Raw genomic sequence first — 13069 nt, forward strand, 5'->3', positions numbered from 1 at the left:
AAAATGGATTACTTGTCTTATTTTCAATTAAGTTTGAGTTTCTATCATTAAGATATTTGTAAAATCTTTTATCAGAATTATTGGGGTGGAAGGTGTGGAGAAATCAGCAAAATATGGAGGTAAACCAGGGGTGGCAATTTCAAACATTCTTTGTAATAAGAGATTTCTTTTTTACATCAGGGTATATCAGGATAGTTTAGAAAGAAAATGTTGGAAAAATTGAGTTACTACCTGAAACCAACATAACCAGCTCATTTGCAAATGAGAAAGGAGAGATAGTTCCCTGTACCCCCCTCCCTCCACACCAGGGTTTCTGTTATATGTGTACTGTACTCAGCAATACCACTGTTTGAGGTGTTAAACCTGGGTTCATGATCAGGCATTAAATGACTCTATTAGATTTTGCTGACTGCAGGATTCATTTCAGAAAGCTCAAGACAGGGATTGGTGTGTGGGCGTTGAATGAAAAGACTTCAAAATCAAAAATAATATCCCTCTAACGCTCAGAGAATGAGCCGGCAATCCCAAGATCCTTGGCACACATCCATAATGGTTTTCTCTGTATTGGGAGTAATGCAAATCATTGCTGAGTCAAATGATGTTCCTGTGAAAGCTTTTAATTTCATAAGTAAGAAAATTAACCCAGATCATTGTTATTAATACATAAAAACAAACTAATGTGAGCCATAGATTAACCATTGCTTTTTTAATTTAACACCCTGGAGAGGAAAAGCCAGGTAATTATACTTTATCACTGAACGGTAAGCACAAATTTGTCTTCCCTGGATGTCTTTGCAACAGCATGCAAAATTTTCAGCTAAGAGGTCCTTTACAACACCTTGTTCATTTTACAGCACACTATTCTGTCCTTAGGTTGGAAATGTTAGCTGCTTATTTATATTCTTCTAATTTTCAAAAGCCTGAGTGCGAAGATGACTTCTACTGAAAGTCATTTGTAATTGTATTTGTTTGTTTGAGGACACCTAAGAAACATTCAGGATTACTTATCACAGATGTTGAAAATGTTCTCTTTATCCTATTATGTATAATCAGATTAACCTTTCCTTTTGTGCTATAATTATTACACAAAGTGGCAAGGTTCATTTGGCGAGACATGATTTTCTTTAAATGAGCTCACTTATGTTAATCTTTTGATTAAAGGGGAAATAAGAGAAATGGGAGAAATTAGCACAGCTCGGGCAGATAAAAACCTAATTTGAATCAGAGAAAATTTGAAAGGGGTTCAAGTGGTTTGTTTGAACCTTAGATCACTCCTTTAATGCCCCACAGCTAACGCCTTAGGGAGGGCCTCCATACTTCAACCTGGATTAGAACAATCATGTCTAAATTAGACATTTTGCTTCCTTTTTGCTTTTTTCAATAATCTCTTTTACAAACATTTTCCTGGGATGGCCTACTTTAAATATTTCTGAGCATGTAACATTTCTGTTCATAACCTTCAATGGTTCTATACTAACACATGCATTATCAGTATCTCACCTGGCAATTACATCTACACATAGCCACTTCAAACTTTTTCAGAAGTTACAAATTCCCAGCTGGGACAGCAGTCTTTGATGAGCATAATTGGTCTGATCTACACAGTGTTCCTTAAAATGTTGAAAAGACTGATTTTAAAAATCAGAAAAGATATTATCTATCCAAAAAGCATATGCTCCAGCAATATTGTTATCCATTCCCATGAGACAACAGTTATATTGCAGCTGAGGGGTGGCTGCCTGCTTTACTGGAGAGTAGGCTCCCCATTTGCTAGACCCTCCCCCCACATTATCATTGCCTTATTTACTCATTTCACTTGCCTGTAAGTGTCACTGTTTGTAACTCCTGATTCTTACTATGATCCTGCAAAAAATCTTCTGCATAAGCCAAATTCATCTTGTCGTAATCATCCCTATCTCCATATTCTATCCAGGGCTGTCTACCCCAAATGACTCCTGTAATATTTACCATCATTTTAAATTTTTTATTTATTCATTTTTAATATATTTTATTGATTTTTTACAGAGAGGAAGAGAGAGGGATAGAGAGTTAGAAACATCGAAGAGAGAGAAACATCAATCAGCTGCCTCTTGCACACCTCCTACTGGGGATGTGCCCGCAAGCAAGGTACATGCCCTTGGCTGGAATCGAACCCGGGACCTTTCAGTCCGCAGGCCGATGCTCTATCCACTGAGCCAAACCGGTCAGGGCTACCATCATTTTAACACCCTTTGCAATTTCTCCTCTTTCAACATATTCTACAATTCCTTCTATCCTCACGGATTGTGCCTGCTTTGGGCTCTCACATTCTTTTGTATGTAGAACTTCGGTTTGAAAACAATGAGCAAAATTCCTAATGTTCTGGGTATGGTTTATTTCCCAAAATATATTATAAACTACTTGAGAACTGAGACAATTACATTTATCTCTTTATAAATCCAGATGTAGCACCAAATTATGTGAATAATAGGCATTCAGTATAGATATAAAAGTTTTTAGCAAAGGAACTGTAGCACAGTAAGTGGTTTCTCTCTCTCTCTCTCTCTCTCTCTCTCTCTCTCTCTCTCTTGCCTCTCTCTCTTGCCTGTCATTCTCCCCACTCCCTCACAACAACCCCTCTCCCATGGGTATTAGAATCACCTGAGGAACTTAAAATGCTGCCAGGGATTCACCAGCCCACTCAGTCTAGAGCAGCGGTTCTCAACCAGTAGGTCGCGACCCCTTTGGCAGTCGAACGACCCTTTCACAGGGGTTGCCTAAGACCATCCTGCATATTAGATATTTACATTATGATTCATAACAGTAGCAACGTTACAGTTATGAAGTAGCAACGAAAATAATTTTATGGTTGGGTCACAACATGAGGAACTGTATTTAAAGGGCCAGAAGGTTGAGAACCACTGGTCTAGAGGGATTGAATCTGAGTACTGTACGTTTTTAAAGCTCCCCAGGTGATTGTAACAGGCAGCCAGGCTTGGGAAATACTCTTCTCTCTTCTTGCTCATGAATAGGGTGTAGGGTATGTACAGAGACACCTCTTCCCAATTCCTAGGGCTTGAACAGGATTTGATGAATGAGAGGAAAAAAGGAAGCAAGAGAGTAAATTATCTCTGTGATACCCAAGAGCTTCCACCTCTGTATTTATCACATCCTCCAATTTAGGTGTGGATTTGGGACACCTACATCAGAGTAATTGGGTCCTGGTTAAAAGTACAGAGTATTGCCCTGTCCGTCCATCTGTCCAGTATTGCTCAGTGGTTGAGCTTAGACCCCTGAACCAAGAGGTCAGGGTTCGATTCCTGGTCTGGGCACATCCCAGGGTTGTGGGCTCCATCGCCAGTGGGGAGCATGCAGGAGGCAGAAAATAAATGATTCTCTATCATCATTGATGTTTCTCTATCTCTCTCCCTCTTCTTTCCTCTCTAAAATCAGTAAAAAACATTTTTTTAAAGTGCAAAGTATTGAGCCCAGCCCCAGATCTCCTGAATCAGAATTTCAGCAGCAGTGCTACAGTGGCAGAAATCCACATTTTTAATAAGCACCTTAGAGAATCTAATATACCCAAAATTTGAGACTGTTTCCAGTTAATGTACAAAGCACCATAGCATATATTTTTTAAGGTTTTCTTAATCTGGAAAAGAAGTGTTGTGTGAACACAAACATATTGCAGTTGAATTGATTGTAATTAGACTATACTCCAGCTCAGTCAGATAACTAGAGAAATTACAGAAGGGGTTATAGACATATGGAAATCTTTCAGCTACTCCTCGGAGCTCATAGATAGGCCAGAAATAGGTGTATTTTATGAACCGTTTGCCATTTGTTTGATTAAGTGATTAAATATGTGAAAAGCAAAAATGGTCAAACTCCTCTTTATTTTTAGGTACTCTAACCAATTTTATTCCTGGATCTCACTTGGAGGATCAATGAGCCCTTTTGGTTTCTACTTCATTTTCTCAGAAAGGTCTTCCCTAATTTTGGATCACTAGGCCAACTTGCTCTAAGTTTCCCAGCATCCTGATTCATATTCAGCACTGTTTTTAATCACTTTTTATATAAGGACAGAATGTTTGCGAGGAAGCAAGAGTTTGTTAATAACTTTTATATGACTAAAATAAAATAAATTTGGAGGTATCTATAATCATATTAAGTTGAGGAAGAAAAAAAATCACTGAAAGAATTTTTGTAATACAGCAGGTCCTCAACATAGTTTCATTCTGCATAGTTTTGTTATAACATTGATGAGATGCCATAGGAACTTAACTCTTGTTTATATCACCTATTCTAATATTCTAATATTAGATTCTTGTTATAGTAATGACTCTAAAATGAATGATATGCTGTGTTAATTGCCTTGGGTTGATAGCTAGAGGAATTGTTTTGCATGCACATCCTTATTTGATTTGCTCACCACTGTTTATCCAACATTACCAATGTAGCTTCCTAAGGGATCTAGGAAATAACCAGTTTGCATGTACATCCTCATTTGATTTGCTCACCACTGTTTATCCAAGCACAGTGGGGGTTCCACACTCTTTGGAGGCACTCCCGAGTGCATAAGAAGTGATGCCATGCCCCTAACAAAAGTCTGAATGTGCTTGGGAATGTAGGCACAAAATAAGAATGTTTGCATGAAGTTACTGACCTTAACATATTTCTGCAGAGAAGCAATACCTACTCTTCTAATTATTGTATGTAATACTGTGCTACCCCCTCACCATATTCCCAGTTTGTACAGCTTCGTAACATAAAATGGTGGATAAACTGGACAAGGGTAGGAGCACCATAAGCAAAAACTTGGCACGAGCACATCACCATAGTAATCATCATATCACAGAATGTAAGTTATGGGGGGACACACTTTCCCGCTGCCGATGAATGATGATTTTGACATTTAATCTTCTAGTTTTGAATGCCATTTGTAGCCAGTTTTATGTAAATGGTGCCAATGATTTTTTGTAGAGGAAAATCCTGTAGTTCTGTAGACTTATTGATTCTTGATCTTTTTCAAGCATGTTTGATGTTCAGGTGGCCAGAGCAAACTGGCAGTCTGAGTAGTGTATACATCAACATTACCAATGTAGCTTCCTAAGGGATCTAGGAAATAACCAGTTTGCAAGTCCCATATTACCTTACTAGTTTTGACACCATCTTTATAGAAAAAAATCAATTTATTATTTTCACATTTAGATCTTTAGCATTGCTTTCCAATACTTCTTCAGGTGACCTAATTTTTTTCTTGAATAAATCTTAATCCCTACATGCATTTTAAATGTAAATGAAAGTGACAAATGTTGCATATGCCACCTCTTCCCAGAACATTAAATAAGAGAGAGCAAATGATATGGAACCTAACAGCAGCCCTAAACCTGTGAGGGAGGAATGCTGTACTGATTCAGTGACTTACTGTGTTTTATGATCCTTAGTTTACAAACCATTAGCTAACAGTCCAGCCAGTACACATTCATTTATTAAGCTAAAATGTGAGGGGTGACACATTTTATGCTAATTACCATATTTACTTTTGGATCGCTAAAATAATGTAGAAAAATAGCTGAGTTTTTTATCAACTATAAATTTCTAACCTTAAAAGAATGACATGTTAAAAATATTTTCACTTGACAGACAAAAATGAAAAGAAATAATGTATAGTTTTTAAACAATGTCTGATTATCAAAAAGAGAAAAGAAGCATGATGTGATGGTTGATAAAAATGTGTTGATCCAGGCCAGAGTGCTACATTAATCTATTTTTTTCCTAAGTATAGTTCTATAACATACAAAAATATTATCATAAAATTACTTTATTATTACTATTGATTATTTTGTTTGTGTTTTCATTAATTATTATTGCCTATGATCACATGGAAGATGATTTATTTCTGTTTTTGAACATATCATGCAAATATGACAACAGTCACCCTTATCCTCTCTTAGTTGTTTTCACTAAGTCAAGTTAGACATGTTCAGTTCCTTGATCTTCCCTCATAATTGAAACTCCAGCTGCCTATTTTTGTAGTGGTCCCTCCAACTGTAGGGGATAATTGATGTTATATATCTTAATTGTCCTCCTAAAATTTCAAAATGGAAGGTTGGAATGTTACTGTGGTATGGATATATATATATATATATATATATATATATATATATATAGTGAAGCTCCTGGAGTTCAGAGTTCTTTTGAGTCTTCAGTCTTCAGTTGCCTCCCACCCTCATGAATAATTTCAAGTACCCAGAATGCTAAACCAAATGAATAATGTGGAGATAAAAATCATAATTAAAAGACAATATAAAATAAGTTTAAAGCAAAAACACAAGAAATTTTATTTATAGTTGCATAATTATCACTTCTTTTATCCAATAATTTCAATAATTAAAAGTCACTTATTTAATTTATATTTTATATCATGGCTACTTAATGCTTTGTGTAATTATTTGACATTATTACTTAATACACATTTATATTTATATTTTAAATATCAAAATACACTCTATATTTGATTCTTAGATTTATTTTCGTTATATTGTACTTTCTACTCTAAACCTACTTTATTTTGTCAATATTGTATTTCTGACCTTAAACATACATTTTTTTAATATCATCACCTGAGAATATGCTTAATTTGAGGGGAGGGAGGGAGTGAGGGGGAGAGAGAGAGAGAGAGAGAGAGAGAGAGAGAGAGATAGAGAAAAACAATGTGAGAGAAATATCAATCGGTTGCCTTCCATATGCTCTCTGACTAGGGATCAACTTGCAACCCAGGTATGTGCCCTGACCGAAATCAAACTGGCAAACTTTCCATGCACAGGATGATGCTCAACCAATTGAACCACTCCGGCCAGGCGAAAGCTACATTTTAATAGCAATTTGTCTTTTTTTAGGGTTGTACTGAGACTGTTAAATTGAAAAAAAAAAGAACAACAGAAAAAATTAATAAATTAATAAACAAAATTTTCATTTATAAACTGGGAGTCTATATCTAGTAAAAAAAATGAGAGAACATACAGGACACATCTTTTTCTCCCAATAATTTGACAATAACTAAAAAACTGTAATATTGCATCCACAATTTTTATAATGCTTTCAACAGACTTTGGCCCTAGGCCTTTGTTTATGATGTTTTTTAGGACCTCTCTCTCTCTCTCTCTCTCTCTCTCTCTCTCTCTCTATATATATATATATATATATATATATATATATATATATTAACATTTCAGTGGCATTACAATTAATAAGTGAATATATATGTATTTTGGTAGTGAGGATGATTGAGGAGGTAGTCATTGTTTAAGCCAGCTGCCTTTATTTATAATATGTGGATAAATTTGGCCCAATCTTTAATTCACATGTCCAAGAACATGATAATGCCAAGCTCATATCCAAAGCATGATGCTGCACAGTTATAACATCAAAACCTTAGTTTCTGTCTCTTTAAATGGGGAGAACAAGGCCACTTCATGAATTTGTTGTGGAAATTAATCTGTACAAAGGATTTATTACAGCAACTGAACAACATTATCATTATAATACTAATTATTGTTTTTATTATTAATCATTACTAGACAGTAGTGCAGTGACCTTTTCAAAGTAGATCAGGTATATTTTCATGTTATTTCCAGAAGGGCAGATGAAGTTTGTCTTTTGCATGTCTCTTTTGAAGTATACTACATTTAATCCAGAAGGCATCAGAAAAATTACTGTTCATTATGCACCTCTTCAAATGACAAGAGCAGATCTTAACCTAGGTTAAGTTAAATGGTAAATGGAACAGTTGTAGATAATCCTAAGGGTGGTGTAGCTAAATATTCTTGTATGGGGACCAAGAAACTACACAAAAAAGAGACAATCTGCATGGTGCAAACCCAACTGCGATGCATCCATAGGTCACTGTGGACTCCCATTCCAAACGGTGGCAATACTGGCTTTAAATAATCAAACATTGTTTCTTAATGTGCTATAGAATGGAGAATTTAGAGTAATGTTTTGTTAGTTATTCATTTTGCTGAAAAGAGACATAAGGGGTTTTTTAAAGAGCTATCCAAAAGAACATTAAAGATGATGAGTGTGCGGAACAAGGCCTGTGAAAGCTTATTCAGCAAGACAGATAACAGGCAGAGACGGGATGTAATCATCTGCAGGAATATGATGATGCCCAGAAAAGAAGTAACAGAATGCCTCTTATCCATTGTCATTTAATATCTCCTTTCCTGTTTCTGATTTTGTGAGAATTATATCTTTATGTTCATTGTGATTTCCAAAGGCAACACTTGATCCTTAAAGGAAGAGATTACGTTGTTTTCCTTTGTTTGTTTGTTTTTTTGTTTTTTTTAGGAACAATCCAATGATAATGAGCCCACATTCTTCAGTACACAGTTTCAGGGATTTCCTAATCGTGTAGACCCAGGACAAGCCTGAGGTCAATGAAATTATTTCAAATCCTGAATCTATCACTAACCATGCAATTTAATTTCCCTTATCTGTAAAAGGAGGATGAGAGTAGGACTCTTGAGATGATAAATGACTTAAATGCAAGAAGCTCTTAGAACAGAGCTTGGTATGTCACGCACTTCAGACAGGTTTGCACCTTTGCTGCAATTCACTTGGATCAGTAGGGCAGGCGCACTTCCAGGCGCACAGGGTACTTATTTTGACCAAAGCTTGTTCAGTGTCCTCCCTCCTTCCCTTCCATTTACCTGGGTTCTGCTTGTGCCTCAAGGTCCAGCCTTTTCTAATCTGAGAAGTGATGGAGTAAAGCTGTCAAGCAAAATGGAAGTTTTAAAATATGAGTATGTCTTCTACAGACAATGAAACTAAGACTCAAAGGAGTAGAGACAAAGAGAGGAGAGAGGGTGGTACTTGGGCTAACTAAGAATTAAGCTTTCGAGGTGGTCTTTTGCTTCACTCAACATTCTCACAATTCCCTTCTTTTGGTTAAATTGCAGAGCTTAGACAAGTAATTGTGTGCAGCACAAGAGAATGCTGTTAAGAAATCTAGTCAGTACCTCAATATGCCCTGGTGTATGGACAGTCAGTGTCCTCCAGTACAGAAAGTAATTGACTCCTGCATATGTTTTGCCTTCCTAAAAGTGTAGGATCCTCAATGGTGTTACCCCATATAATTCTGTGGGGGAGGTTGAAGTACCCAGCAAGAGAGTTGGAGAACATAAACGCAAGGGAGTCACATTCTTTTTTTGTAATCTTCTATCACAAAGAGACATCTCATCACTTTTATATTTTATAATTACTAGCACATCACTAGGTCCAGCCTGCCTTAAGGGAAGGGGATAATATAAGAGCATGAACAGGAGGCAGGCATATTGAAGGCCATCTTCGAGGTTGCCTACCACCATATTTCACTATAGTGTTGTTACATTTTTCTGATTATTCCTTGGACATCTTTTCATATGTTTTGGGCCATTAAAGTTTCTGTTTTATGAACTACCTATTTATATTTTTTCTTGATTTTCTATCTACTTTTATGTTTGCTTGATTTACTCTTAATTTATGCATATACTAGAGGCCCGATGCATGAAATTCGTGCAAGGGGCTCGGCCCCTGCCACCATGGTGGCAGCCGGGAGCCTTGCCGCCTCTGCCTCGGCACCCGCCCACTGTGGGGGCTTCCTTGGCCCCCGCCACTGTGGCTTCATCTGGAAGGTTATCCAGAAGGATGTCTGGTCTAATTAGCATATTGCACTTTTATTATTATAGATATTCTGAATACTAATCTTGGTTGGTCTTATGAGCTACAACCCATTCACTCTTTAACCCACTTTAACTTGATATTCTTTCTCATTGTTTTTCCTTGCCCCTTTACAATCACCACTCTTGTAAAGTCATCATTGATTTTTATAATGTTAAATTCAATGGATGATTTTCAGCTCCAATCTTAATTGACTTGGCAGCATTTAATACAGATGAGTAGTTTCATTCATTTATCTTAAAAACATTCTTTTGTGTCATAACTTTGTCAGGTATACTATTTGTTCTTGACGTTCACATTACCATATATTGTCTTTTTTAAAAAATTTTCTACTGTAGCTGCTATTTGTCAGACTTTGCTGATTTTTATACTTCTATGTGACCTCAAAATATTTGAATTCATCAAGATTATCCCTGACAATCTCTCTCTGGTTATTGTAGCTAGTCCTATGAATTTACATCTATCATCTATAATAATAAAAGTGTAATATGCTAATTAGACCAGATGTCCTTCCGGACGATCTTCTGGACGAAGCTGGGGCTGGGAGAGAAGCCTGGGTGCTGGGTGCCTGCCAGCAGCTGAAGGGAAACCCAGGTCCCAAGTGCCTGCCAGGGGCCAGAGGGAAGCCCAGGTCCCGGGTGCCTGCCGGGGCCAGAGGGAAGCCCAGGTCCCGGGTGCCTGCTGGCGGCCAGAGGGAAGCCTGGGTCCTGGGTCCCAGGTTCCAGAGATAAGCCGGTGCCAGCAGCCAGGGGAAAGAAGGCCTACTCATGCATGAATTTTGTGCATCAGGCCTCTAGTTTATATACATATAAAAGGCTAAGTGACTGGCCAGCTGGCCAGTAGGTATGAGGCACACTGACCACCAGGGAGCAGACGCTCAGTGCAGGAGCTGTCAAGCAACAGCAACTTTGCAGAGTGCCCTCACACACTCCAGGACCCCTCAGGAGATGTTGGACCGTCTATTTTGGCCCAATCCCTGCAGGCCACGCCGAGGGACCCTCACCTGCCGGAGGGACCCCATTCACTCTGCAACACCCTTCTAGCCCCATCACCAGCCCAGGTTTGGCTGGCCAGGGAGGGACTGTGGGAGGTTGGCTCCAGAGCATGTCTGGCCCATCTCACCCAGTCCCACCCTGCCAGCCACCTTCTAATTAATTTCCTTTTAATGTGCATGAGTTCATGTACTGAGCCTCTAGTTATGATAATAATTCTAAAATATCTCCAGAACAGTATCACTAATCTTTTATATAATGTGTTCACTTAGATTTATCACAAGCTTCTAAAATATAATTATGTCTGAAATTTTGGTCATTCTTGTTCCTGGGTATACCAGTTGGTGATACCAGAAAAATAGAAATCATCTATGACAACTTGTCTCTAAACATCAAGTTCTATGTATATTAATAACTCAAACCTCTTCTATTTGCCCATACCTCTTCACCCCTCAGCTATCACATTAACAAACTAATTTCTTCTTTTTCTAAGTTTATGGCATGCTCTCCCACTTCCGTTTTGCTTATATTTTCCTGCTTTTAAGAAACAAACAAACAGAAAATCCATTGCATTTTTAATATAAAACCAATTGTTTTTTTAATATAAAGTAATTTGAATGTTAAAATAATGTAATACCTTTCTGAAGATTTTCAATTGAGTTAAGATTTTAAATCATCAATGAGAGACCTCATTGATAGACATTGCACATAGAGCTTAACCAAACTAGCCTTCCTGCAGTGTTCCTCTTCAGTTTCTCCTCTCTGTCGCTCTAGTCACAGTGGATTTCTGTCTTTTCCTATAAAATTTTAAGCTATTTTCAGGCTAAATATTTTTGAACTCATAATTTTGTCTAAATGAAAACAACTTCCCCCTTTTTTTAAAAAAGCATTACTTGCCCTTCTGGCTTATATTAAATATTCTACTGTCTGTTTCATGGCATTATTTAGTTTCTTTCATATCACTTCACAAATTTAATTATATAGTAGTTTATAGTTATTTTTGGAATTGTTTAACATTGCTTAGTCCACAGACTATAGTCATATAAAAGCTAGTCTCACATCGTAGTTGTTTCACATCTCTAGATCCTTCAATATTACTTGGCCCATAGTTGGCACTGAATTAATATTTGTTCAATGAGTTGCTGATTCTACTACTGGTTCTAGCACCAGAGATGTGTTTAATCCCACTGGTACAAATTTAAAGGAAACACAAAATTGAAAACTAAAATGTGAGCCATGGTCATTAAGAATACTCTGAGGGAAAGTTTCCTAACCTTCCCAGCCATCCGTTTCCTCATTATTAAAAGAAGAGCTTAACCTAGATCAAGTCTAATATCGTTTTTACCACTAAAATTAAACATTCTAACTGCTGGCTCAGGAAGAAAGAGAAATCAATGGGCTCCCAAGTAGTCAAGGAAAACTTCATGAAGAAGTTTTTGATGATAAAAGCTATAATAGATGGGGAAGATGTAGAAATCATCATAGTTATTCTGAGATAGTGAGATGAACCAGCTGCCTGGATTTGGGGATTCTTGTGGCAGAGATGATTCTCATTTTCTAAGGCACCTAAACATGAGGACATAGGTTTTGAATTGGTTTGAGTGGTCACAAAACATTGTGAGATTTTGAACAGTGGTGCATCATTGATTGTAGATTATTTTTAAAATAAAATACTATTCAATTTAAAAAACATGTATTGTATTTTGGCTATGTGCTGGGCACTGCTAGGCACAGGGATAAAAACATGAATAAGATATGCCCCTGGTCTAAATGTACCTCAAAATAGTGAGTGGCATTTTTTAAAAATGGGTAGTTATAATATTATATTACAAAGTGAATGTATAAAAAAGAAAATATATGTATTACTAAAATCCAATGGTTCATAAGTATTTCCTAACAAAAGGCAGTGTTGTATGGTGGCAAGATCATGTTTCTTGGGCATACTCTTTGAAGAAGTAAGGCTACTGCTAGGAATCTAGCCATTTTGGAGAGATGCAGATGTAAATTGCAGATAATTTACAACTGGGTAACTTTATCTCTTTACATCACCTCTCAGTTTCTTTTTATGAAATAAAAAATAAAAGATTGATGAAAGGATTGAAAGCATAAATGTTAAAAATGTTGAAAAAACAGATCAATATTCAAATAAAACTGAGTATACAGTTAAAATGAATTAGTGAGAAAAGGATGCACAATTTAATCAAAGATATAAGGCCATTTGCTTCCCCATTTTTGAAAAATTAAATTTATAACTTCTGCTAAAACAACCAGATGAATTTACGATAGTAAAAATCTCACTTCTCCGAGTCAAGCCTTTTTAAGTATACGACATGTGTTATCTCATGTAATACTGGAACAGCCCTTTTAAGATGGGT

The 13069-nt window shown here is 36.8% G+C and overlaps 1 protein-coding gene across 1 annotated transcript in view; it reads left to right on the forward strand.

Annotated features, from left to right (window-relative positions):
- The window catches only part of LRP1B (LDL receptor related protein 1B), a 1324618-nt gene that overhangs the window by 92126 nt on the left and 1219423 nt on the right, over positions 1-13069 (forward strand). The gene's annotated exons all lie outside the window — the stretch shown is intronic.

Source organism: Myotis lucifugus, unplaced genomic scaffold, assembly GCF_000147115.1.
Source record: "Myotis lucifugus unplaced genomic scaffold, Myoluc2.0 scaffold_32, whole genome shotgun sequence".
NCBI classification, from domain to species: Eukaryota; Metazoa; Chordata; class Mammalia; order Chiroptera; family Vespertilionidae; genus Myotis; species Myotis lucifugus.